At 37.5% G+C, this 12,219-nt stretch overlaps 1 pseudogene; it reads right to left on the bottom strand.

Moving 5' to 3' along the window:
* Positions 1 to 292: 292 nt before the first annotated feature.
* Positions 293 to 807, bottom strand: LOC100751923 (annotated as a pseudogene).
* Positions 808 to 12,219: the final 11,412 nt, after the last annotated feature.

The raw sequence follows: 12,219 nt of genomic DNA on the forward strand, positions 1-12,219 counted from the left end.
TAACACATAATTCAACCCCAAATCACAGGTAGATGTAAAAGAAATGTATCAATGTTACAACTTTTTTAATTAATTGCACTCATGCAATCTTTAAACATATACAGAGAAATGTCTACACAAACTTACTCCATGATCTTCAGGATGTACATTATAATATAGGCACTGATGCTCACTTATTGTTAAAATTTATATATAATTGTTATGCCTGTGATGTGTTTCTAAATTTTTGAGTTGGCCTGCATTGGTTATGTTAACAATTGACTCAAATATTACTCCTTGATAACATTCTCTTTTTATGGTGAAAAAGAGTATATTTGGAATTAGCCAGCTGGACTCAGTTTAGATGATCCCAATTTTGTTGCCAACATCCAGAGCATCATAATCAGGAGCCAAGCGAACGGATGCCTTCTTCTCTCCATCAGGCCTTATGAGGGTGTTGACTTTGGCCACATCAGTGTCATAAAGCTTCTTCACAGTCTGTTTGATCTAGTGCTTGTTGGCCTTGACGTCCACAATGAACACAAGTGTGTTGTCTTCTATCTTCTTCATGGCTGACTCAATGGTCAGGGGGAATTTGATAATGGCATAGTGGTCAAGCTTGTTTCTCCTGGGTGCGCTCTTTAGGGGGTATTTGGGCTGCCTCCGGAGCCGCAGGGTCTTGGGCCGCCGGAAGGTGGGTGACATGCGGATCTTCTTCTTTTTGTGACTGTGGACTCCTTTCAGCACTGCCTTCTTGGTTTTCAAGGCCTTCGCTTTGGCTTCGGCTTTTGGAGGGGCAGGAGCTTCCTTCTTCGCTTCCGGCGTCATCTTGGCGAAAAACCCTTGATAACATTCTTATAGCTTCTTGGCAACAGATTTTCAAAAGCATATTTTGAAACATACTCTTATCTTGATGAGTACAAAGAACTGATTATTTAGTTGTGGTGAAGATTATTAAGATAACCTCAAATTTAACAGAAAAAGTTTAAATTTTTAATGATACCAAACAAGCCATCAGCTTATTTTCATGAACAGACTCTAAACATAATGAACATGGTTATACAAACTCAAACAATTAAAAAAATCTTTCATGCTCGGTAGTACTAATAAAATACATGGGAATAAAGAACAGTCAGGGAAAGAGACCACACAAGTGAAAAAGTCACTTAAATGGAAATGTGTCTCCCAATCGTCAGTGAGGTGGTGGTAAGTCTTTGAACTCACACAAAAGCATGATGATTGGTCCAATAAATTTCCCTTCTACAATGGAACTGTAGCATATCTTGAGAACAAACAATATTCTAATATGCTTTACATATGTTCTTATTTTAGCTTACAGATAATTCTATATACCCGAAGCTCTATAATCATGTTTGTTATTCATTAGGCAAAAAAGTGAGATTTCTAATGTGAAATGAGAACAGCAAGAAAGGAAAGAATAAATTAATCCCCAAATCAAATACAGAATGAGGTCTCTAAAGTATCAATATAGAATCTTATGTTTGAGATTGTCATTTTGGGATTAAGGCCACCCAGACATTATTTTCAATTATGTTTTCAAGAATTATAGGTTAAACATTTGTTTCAAGACTTATTAACACAGTACTATAGGGAGTTTTATATGCTAATGAGCCTATTTATTTATTCTGAAAACACTGAAATATTCATGTTTATTAGTAAAAGCCCAGCTCATGCTATATTTATTCCACATTCCTTCTTTTAAAAAGTTAACTTCACATGTGCTATTTCACTTGATTCTCAAGCTGTCTTTTAACATAGAAATCATTATTTTTTGCTTCTGTTTTTAGTTAACAGGCAAAAATAATAAATTTCATTATTAATTTTCATGCATATATATCAGTATACTTTGTTCATATTCAACCCCCCACCAACTCTCTTGTCCCTCCTGACTACCCATTGTTTCCATTCTCCCCTTCCTTAATAATCTTCCTTATGCCTTCATGCCACACATAAAACATATATATATATATATATATATATATATATATGTATATATATAGTTAAATCATGATTCTATATATAAAATAAAATGTGATGTTTGTCTTCTCTCCCTTAATATTTATTTGACCCCACTTTCTCTTCCTTTTATGTCCCTTAGTTCCCCTACCCTTTCATATACTCCAATTTCTACATTCATGTCATATACATGTATGTATGTGCCTGTATGTATATATTTATAATTTTACAATTCAAGTACAATATTCTTTTAAGTGTAGATTCCACACAAAGAGAAACCATGTATTTGTCTTTCTTAGTATAGCTTATCAGTGATTTTCATACACATTACATAATTTAATGTTGTGGAATATTGCTTGAAGATGTGTTACATTTGTTTATGCTGTGGAACATTGTTTAATGATGTAAATATGTATTGCATTCTTTTATGTTGCATTTGTTTAACTCTTTGAAGCTATGTTACTTTCCTGTCTAAAACACCTGGTTGGTCTAATAAAGAGCTGAAGAGCCAACAGTTAGACAGGAGAGAGAAATAGGCAGGGCTGAAATCCAGAGAGAATAAATAGAGGGAGAAAAAGAAGGAATGAGGTATGAGAAAAGAAGAAGAGAGGACACCAAGGGCCAGCCACCTAGCTAGCTACACAACAAGTCACAGAGTAAGAAATAAAGAAAAAAATACACAGAAACATAGAAAGGCTAAAGCCCAGGGGCAAAGGTAGATGGGATAATTTAAGAAAGGCTGGCTAAAAATAAGCCAAGCTAAGGCTGGACATTAATAAGAAAGAATAAGTCTCTGTGTATTTATTTGGGAGATGAGTGGAGGGCCTGACAGAGAGCAGAATAAAAAGCAACCAACAAAAATTAACTATTCTTTAAGGTTGATTAGAAATCCAGTGTGTGTGTGTGTGTGTGTGTGTGTGTGTGTGTGTGTGTCTGTGTGCTCCTGTTTGTGTGTGGGCGCGCACGTGTGTGTTTATGCACATGTGTGCCTACGCTTGCATGTATATTTCATATCTCCTTTATTTATCCTTCTATTGATAAGTATCTAGTCTGCTTTCATACATTTGCTATTATGAATAATATAATAAAGATGGACATGCACGTACCTCTGTGGTATGTTCACTTAAGAAGGAAGAAATTTTAAGATTTAAGTAAGTTGCTCAAAAAAGCTTAGCTTTTATGCTAATGTATTCATTAAGATAAAGGCAATGCTACTAAGAAAAAGATAAGCTCTCTTTTTCATTCAACTTATGTGTTTATCTTTTTATTTTTTATTATTTAATATGTGGTGGATTGAGGGTTATATCCATGGTGTGAGTGTGTAGGTGAGAGGACAACTTGCAGGGATCAGTTCTCTCTTTCCAACATGTGAATCCTGGGGATGGAACTCAGGTTGTCAGACTTGGTTGTGGAAGCCTTTACCCTTAGCAACTTCCCCCTTTATTCATTTCTTCTCTCCAAATAAAGACAGTAGCTTAATGATTAAGTATATTTCTCTCATCTAACAATCCAAAAGTGAATGGTTATCAGCAAGCAGATGGCCTATACCCTTAGAACCTAATTTGATACTCTTGGTTCAAAACTCTACTTGTCTCTATTTCTCAGCCATCATGAATGGAAAAAGTGGGGGGTAATAATGCAGCAGTTGATTTATTTTAACTGATGTATTTAAAAGATCATTCTCACAGGCAAAGGGTCATAACTAAATCACAGAGATAAGTCAAGTAGCAGTGCAGTGGGATCTGACTGGGAGGCCAGGAACAGAGGGGAAAATGACCAGAACTGGTTAATTAGAATATGGTTAAGTTAAAGAATTCCAAGAAACCCACAGAGAGTGGCCAGACAGTGTGTAAAAATAGATATAGCAGCCCTGAAGGACATTAAACAGGACAGAACTTCCTACAGAGTAACAGTGACTTGAACCAAGGACTCAGATAAAGACTGACCTACATGCATACAATTCCCAGTTGTCTATACTAGTGTGTCTCTTCTCATGATAATGAAACTATACAAGACATCTGCATGCAAATAAATCCATAGAGATCAAAAGAGGATTAACAGATGGTCTAGGTATTTCCATCTTCAAGGAGGATCTGACATGGGTTTTAAGAACAGCTTAAGCGTCTGGCAAAGGATATGATAGATAATAAGGGTCTTAAGTTGTAGATAAAAGAGTTTACACAAATTCTTTTACCCCAAGATCCTTCTGGGTCCTAAAGAATTGTTAAATCTCTCTAGTCCTAAAGCATGGTCAAAACAACTGTTGATTCACAGTACATGGTGGGAAGTAATAGAAGGATTAAGAGAATCACATAAGCTTGTTTGTTTCAAAATAAATGAAATCATGCTCTGATAGATTGCCACAGAGTATTTATACACATAAATACAATTTAATATTAATTGAATGTCATACAGAGACTAATTTGACTCTCAAAGCCTTTCTGGAACAAGTTGCTTTTTATCAAGATGTGAAAGTATGTGCCTGAAATGTGTGGTGACAAAGAGAAGGAAACCTCAGGAGGCACTGTGGGTGGAAAGTTCAGAAACATAATACCTCCATGATGGAAGCAACCATTCATGCTCTAAGACATTGTTGTAATAGCAGTCAGATTTATTTTCAGAAGTGACAAAGGAAGCTATTTGGTATAGCAATTTAAAATTAGGATTAGAGATTCAGCAGGCAATGGGGAATCTTAACAGGTTTTGGTGCAAGTGTTTATTAAAGCTATTGATTGTGGTAGCTACAAATAGCAATGTCTTTTTTTTCAGTATAAAGTATATTTTTTACCTCTTCATCCCCATATCAATAGTATTCAATTTTACTTTTTTCTTGTTTAATTTAAATTATAAACAATCTTATTTTATGTATCAGCCTCAGTTCCCTCTCCCTCCCATTCTCCCATACCCCCACCATCCCCCATCCCATCCATCTTCTGCTCCAAAGAAAGGTGAGGCCTTCTATGGGGATCATCAAAGTCTGTCACATCATTTGGGGCAGAGCCTAGGCCCTCCCCCGTGTGTCTAGGCTGAGAGCATATCCCTCTATGGGAAATGGGCTCCCAATGTCCATTCATACACTAGGAATAAATACTGTTCCATTACCAGGGGTCCCATAGACTGCCCAGGCATCCTAACTGACACCCACATGCAGATGGCCAGGTTCCATCCTATGCTGGTTTCCCAGCTATCAGTCTGGGGTCCATGAGCAACCCCTTGTTCAGGTCAGCTGTTTCTGTGGGTTTCCCCAGCATGGTCTTAACTTCTTTGATCATCACTTCTCCCTCTCTACAACTGGATTCCAGGAATTTGGCTCAGTGCTTAGTTGTGGGAAAAGAGGTACCTTAATAGAGGGAGCCATTTTAGGTTTAAAAAAAAATCTGGCACTAGGGAAATGTCCAGAGATATACTCGGATGACCCCAACTAAGAATCTAGGCAATAGTGGAGAGGCTACCTTAAATGCCCTTCTCCTATAAAGAGATTAATGGCTTCAATATATGCCATCATAGAGCCTTCATCCAGGAGCTGATGGAAACAGCAATGTCTTAAAGACAAACTTAATTTATAACTCTAACTGAAATAACAACATGCCTCTATCTTCATCTCTTTTTCACTTATTAAATATTTTCTATCCTCATATTTATGCAAAAGTTAAATTTCTGATTTCATATTCATCACCAGTGGCATTTATAGACATGCTATCCTTGCCTTCCCATATTATCAGTATCAGATTCTGTTCAATGAGATAAAAGTAAATACTTTTTCTGTAGTCTAGGGAAACTGCTTTAAAGGACAACGCACAATTGGTGAGGTGCTCCATAGGCAAGCTGGTAAGACGAAACCCCCCAAGCATAGATTGCATAATGCTTTATTAACACTCAACTTTCTTAATGCCAATGACAATGGACAAACAGCTGTGGAAAGACACTGGACTACGGAGAAAACTGCTGAACTGAACCAACCAGTGTATTTCAAAGATGTACTGACCTCGGTATGGAAACCCGGACATATGTTATGTTGGAGTAGGGGTTTTGCATTTGTTTCCACAGGAGAAGAAAATCTTTGGATACCATCAAAATTGATCAAGATTCGAGTTGAAAAAGACAACTCTCTCAACAAGGAAGACGGACAGGTATTTACTGAGGTATATCTCATGAAGTAAATAAAAGCCTCCCAAAGGATGGGAAGTGCTTTGTTTTTATCCTCACAGGAAAACCCACCTCCAGAAGTCAAAGGACACTACATGTGTAGATACTTAAGGAAAGAATGTAGCTATAACCATCGAACAAAAGGAACGTGCCATACGGTAAAATTTACAGCTGTCTCTCAAATAACTCTATTTCTCTTCATTTCCTAGTCCCTATTCTATTAAATCGATGCTGGATTTAGAGTTGGATTTGGCTTTCTTACCCTAAAATCCAAGCATGTTATTTAACAAAATTTTAAAGTTTCTGTGTTATATCAAGAAGCCAATTGCTGTAATACAGAATAAATGAAGAATTAGAGGACTATATTTGTCTTTTCTTGGCTCTTTCTTTCAAGGCCTACACCCTCTCATAATTGTCATTATTCAAGGATTGCCTTTCCAAGTACACATACATGTACAAGCGAACATTTCTCTGATGACACTTATGTTTGAGTCCCAAACAGCCAATGAGAACCAGCCTGACAAAAATCCCTGCATGCTCCGGAAAAAGAATTGGACCACACCTCTCCGACTGCACTGGATTCAACTCACTCAGTTTCGACTGACACTCCAACCAGAACCTTGAGTACTGACTTCAATCAAGTTGAGGATTTCAACCTAGATCTTCAATCAAGCAAATTTCATCTAACATGGACTAGAGATAACTCATTAGACTTCCCTGTAATGGCATTTTTCATTCCACAGGACCCCACATGGCTACCATTGTCCCATTTCAGCAGGAAGTAACTTAGAAGATGCTACGCCCCCATTCCCCATTATTGTTTATTAGGGTAGTGTAAGCCTAGTTAGGAATGACCTTCTTATTGTTTAGAGTTGGGATTGGAAGGAGGTGTTCAAGTTGGATACCCTTTTCACATGACTTTAGGGCTTAGCTGGAATAGACACAGGATGTGCAATAGCAGATTATTGTATCTTCTTATATTTCACCTTTATGATTGTTAATTTTAGATGTTTTACACTATTAAGTTTTAATCCTCTTTTAGACTAAAAGGGGAATTGTAGGGAGACACCCTAGCTCTGCCCCAGGTGACCCGGACAGGTGTGCTGGGACACGCCGGTGAGAGCTGGGTGAGAAGTCTGACATGACATAGAAGGAGGTTCTTAAAGAGCTGGGCACACATGAAAGAGCCCTTCTCTCTGGCCATGCTAGCTTGCCACCTGTGGGCATGCTCTGGCTTGCATTTGGGCTGGTGTTTATCTGAATAAAGAAATCTTAGCCTTACAGATTACAGATCATTTTTTTTTTTTGAGCGGATGCGGCACGCAATAATCTTCAGCTGTTGTTACTGTTTTTCTATGCTCAATTCTTCCCGCCAATTGGCTAGATATCTGGTAGGATGAATGGATCTCTATCATATACTTTCATGCTCTGGGCAACCTTAAAAACAGAAACTATATATCAGTGAAGGTGGGATGTGGATGAAGGGTTCTGATGAGCTGTCATAGCAGCTCTGACCTGCCTTCATCTGTCTCTTGCCTGACAGAGAGCTAATTCTCTAATCTGATTCATTAAAGTACTGATAAATGCACTAGAACATAATCCTGACTCACACAGTGGTTATAAGAAGAGTAGAGACGGGAAGGAAATGAATGAACAAAGATTCCAAAAAGTCACAGCCCACACTGTTCTACTTGTTATATTTTCTAAACTTTGTGTCGTACATCGTCAGGATTATAAAACATTAGTTTTATCATCTTGGTTTTCCTTCTTTGAAGCTATTTTTACTCTACCAGAGTGAATGTTGTTATTGTGTCTGCTTTTTGAGACCTGTCACATGGACAAAAGAAACAGACAAGAAAATAAATGCAAATGAAAGAGTCCTTGCATTGAGAACTTTCATTACCATTATTTTATGACTATTATAGTGGAAAGCCAGTTATTTAGTGTTGGGAATACTTAACCTTATCAGGTTGAAAAAGCATTTGGGAAAATAATTATCTTAACAGATTTACTTATCAAAGGGTGTAATTTAAAGAAATTGTACCATTCTTTATAAAGACAGTTTTTGATAGACAGAAGTTTAGCAATCTATATCAAGAGTTTCAGTATTATTTCTACAAATCAAATTAGTACTATGTACCCAAATCATAGAGATTGCCTGCCATTCTTTGTCAAATGTACCTACTATCTGTTGCAAAGAGAAGTTTCCTTGATGAGGGGTGAGGACTACACTTATCTGTGAGCATAAGAGCAAATTTTTAGACTGTAGTTAGGGATTATGCTGAGCATTTGAAAAAGAGCAAGGAGGGTTATATAGGTGAGTCTAAAGGAATGAAAGAGAAGAGAGGAATGGTACGATTATATTATAGTCACAAAAGTAAAAAAAAAAAAAACTGTCAAGAAAAATGCCTACTACTATTCTTTTTTAATTAATTCTACCCACTTTCCTGAAAGTAATATAATTAAAATGACTCAGTATAATGTATACACACACACACACACACACACACACACACACACACACACATATATATATATATATATATATCAGATTTTCGGTTATATGTCTTTATTCTTCTAGACATCCACATTGATTCCCTAGATTGGCTATTGTGATCACATGATAAACACAGGCATGCAGATATTTATACAATAAACTGTCTTTGATTCTTGGGGGTATACCCACAAAAGTGGATGGCTGAACTACACAGGAGTCCTATTTTGGATTTTGGAAAACCTGCATACCTAACATGACTACAAGTTTGATTGTTATAGATGACTACTAGTCTGCATTTCTTAATTCTCCTAAATAGCCTATAACAATAACTTTCAAGGGTTAGAAATTTATATAAATTGTTAAATGTGATGCATAGGTATACCTTAAACAAGAGTAGAAACATTTAAGAAAGTATAAGAAAAATAAACTTAAATTTGTATCAATATACAAAAATCCTTATCAATGTGAAAATTTAAGACTAGTAATTATTTTTTTAGTTTAAAAGTAGATTCAACAACCCATCCTTTTTCCTATAATTTCTATGCACTCCCCCCTTTCCCTTCAGAAAGAGATCCCTGAATCTAATCTCCTTTGCTCAGCTTTCCCTGACCATGGCCAACAACAACTTGCAACCAATCCCCCTGAAATGATGATAAACATCCATAATTCATTGGATGACCAAAAACCATCCACCCTACCTCTTGGGAATTTAGGCATTGTGTTCTCTAGACTGCTTCCTGCTGTTAGGAAGTGACAGCATCTCTAGGGCAACCTGAGAAAATTGGCATAATGGTCAAGTCCTGGGAGAGCTAGCTGTATTATTTTTTGTTTTGTCTTTGTGTTATGGGAAAATGCAGAGGCTATCTGAAGTCCTGACTGCTGTATTGTGTGAGGCTGAACCATCTCAGCTAGCAGCTTTGAAGTTGTTCTGGATGTTGAATTTTGAGGAAACTGTAACAGAGGTATTTTGAGAGGCTGGATCACCTGGGCTACTTGTCTTTATTGGTGTCTGGTCTTTTTGTTCTGAAAACACAAACTTTTAAAGATAACAAATAGATCTACATTAACACACGTATGGAATGTGTGGTATGTACAAGTCAGCTAAAGATGATTTTCAGTTTTATGTTTGGGGATGTCCTTCTGTATATATTTCTCTTATTGGTTGATGAACAAAACACTGTTTGGCTAATAGAGGCAGAAAGATAGGTGGGACTAGGAGACGAGGAGAATTCTGGGAAAGGTAAGCAGAGAGACGCCTCAAAGAGACACCAGGTAGTGGAGGAAGGAGTAACAGGTCCTGACCCTTCTCCGGTAAGATAAGACCATATGGAAATACTTAGATTAATAGAAATTGGTTAATAATTAAGACAGAGCTAACCAATAAGAAGCCCCAGACAGATTGAAATGTAAAACAATCCTGTTTCTAATTCAAATGAAAAATTTTAAAAAATAAATAAATCATAAAACTCACACACACACAAAAAGAGTGAGAATGTGTGGAGTGTGGAAAAGTGTGATTACCACAATTTAGCGAACTATTTAAGGACCAGCTCAGAACTGGGAATTTTAGAGTGTACCACAACTCTATGTTCTGGAGCTCTCCTCTGCTAACCTGAGACAACCAGTCCATCAAGCCGAGTGCTGCCCATTCTGATTCCACCACACGAGGCCCTCAGGAGACTTGCCAGCCTGAATCCAGAGGAACAGAAGTCCTGAGCCCAAACCTTCGGGCCTCTGCAGGAGAGGTACCCCTGTTGTGAGACTGTTGTCTGTGGTTCTTATGCTTGTGTGTTGCTTTGACATAAGTGTAAAGTAAAACTTATATACTCAAAACCAAAAAAAAGAAGAAGAAGAAGAAGAAGAAGAAGAAGAAGAAGAAGAAGAAGAAGAAGAAGAAGAAGAAGAAGAAGAAGCCCCAGCCATTGGTCAACCATTTAATAATTAAAATAGCATCCGTGTGTTTATTTGGGGCTGAAGTAGCAGGAAAGAAAGATGTTTGAGCAGGTAAAAGGTATCTGTCAACTTTGTAAGTCCATTTGGACTATATAACCAAACCTCTATCCATGCCATATAAAAGGATGGCATGTAATAATAAGTCATGAAGACTCTAACTTACAAGATTTATCTTGTGACATCCAGTCTCAGAGCTGTTCCCATGAACAGGGATCAGCATACATGTTGCCTGTCCTGTACTCTTTCCTGGCGTCCTCCCTCATGTCTGTAACCAAAATCCTCTAGAGGTCTCTGCCAGTCAAATCTGATCTTTATTAATTTTGAAGGAATTCATAGCTTTTCCTTTCCTGTGGAAACAAAAGCAAAACCTCTCCCCCTACACAACATATTTTCTGATTTCCATTCTGAAGTTAAAACATTCTTAAAATATACAGGTTGGTTTAATTTAGCAGTTCCCATAGTTCAATGTCTTTTATTAGCTATTGTTTTTGTTCATTGGCATTTAAAAAATTCAAAGTGAACACAACACCATACAGGATCCAGACACCCTGTATATTACCCATCTTTATGTGACTTTTTCCTTTTATATTACTTTACTCTTTCTTTATTTTTAAACTATTTATTTTTCCATCACTGTCTATACCCATTTTCTTTTCTTTCTTCAGCATCGAAGCACATTTTAAAGCATATTATATCTGTTTAGAGGTTTTCTCTGTCTGGACTGAGTTTTTGAGAATCTACAGCTTTCTCTGACCATGTGAGCCAAACCTTAATCTGCTAAGCAGAGGCTACACCATAGACCCTCCACCATGTGGCTCTGCTTAGCACATGGCCTGGCAGCTGACTATGGCTGATTCAGGTCATTGAGAGTGGAGCCTCTTGCCTACAGGCCCTGGCCTGGAGCTGGTCTATCTGCCTCAGTTCTGTTAGGCATTTCTACCTAGTCTCCTGCCACTGAGTAGCACACTGCCCGCCACTCATAAACCCCATTCAAGAGCTGGGTAGCAGACCTCTTAAAAAAGCTGCAAGCACTGAACCTACTCAGAATTTTTTTTTAGGCTTTCTCGGGTTCTTTGTGGATTTACATGCCATATGTTGGTCACCAAATGAAACAGGCTTTCTTGATGGACTATGTTTAGACCACCAGCCCACAAATAATGACCCAGAGGCTTAGTATTAATTATGAAAGATTGGCCTTAGCTGAGGCTTTTTCCAAATTGCTTTTCTAACTTAATAAACACACTTTAAAATCTATGTTTTGCCACATGGCTCAGTTATCTCTTTTTAGTAGGGTGTATCTGACTTGCTCTGAGTTGGCATCTGAGTTTGCTCTGGCAAAATAACAGACCTAGATTATTCTTCCTAGTTTTTTTTCTCTCTGCCCCAGAAGTAGCACCCTTACCTCCTACCTAGTTCTTGGTCCTTCAGCTTTTTATTATATCACAGCAATACATCTTCAAACAGTGTACAAATATCTCACAATGTGTGTGTGTGTGTGTGTGTGTGTGTGTGTGTGTGTGTGTGTGTGTGTGTGTGTGTGATATTTCTATCTATGAGATATTGAAACTGAGCCCCAGGTCTTAGTAGGCCCCAAAACCTTAGTACAACTGACTCCATTATGGAAGTGCCATTCAGGCTGTAAAACTTATCCTATAGGCAATATCACC

The sequence above is a fragment of the Cricetulus griseus genome, chromosome 2 (genome assembly GCF_003668045.3).
Source record: "Cricetulus griseus strain 17A/GY chromosome 2, alternate assembly CriGri-PICRH-1.0, whole genome shotgun sequence".
NCBI classification, from domain to species: Eukaryota; Metazoa; Chordata; class Mammalia; order Rodentia; family Cricetidae; genus Cricetulus; species Cricetulus griseus.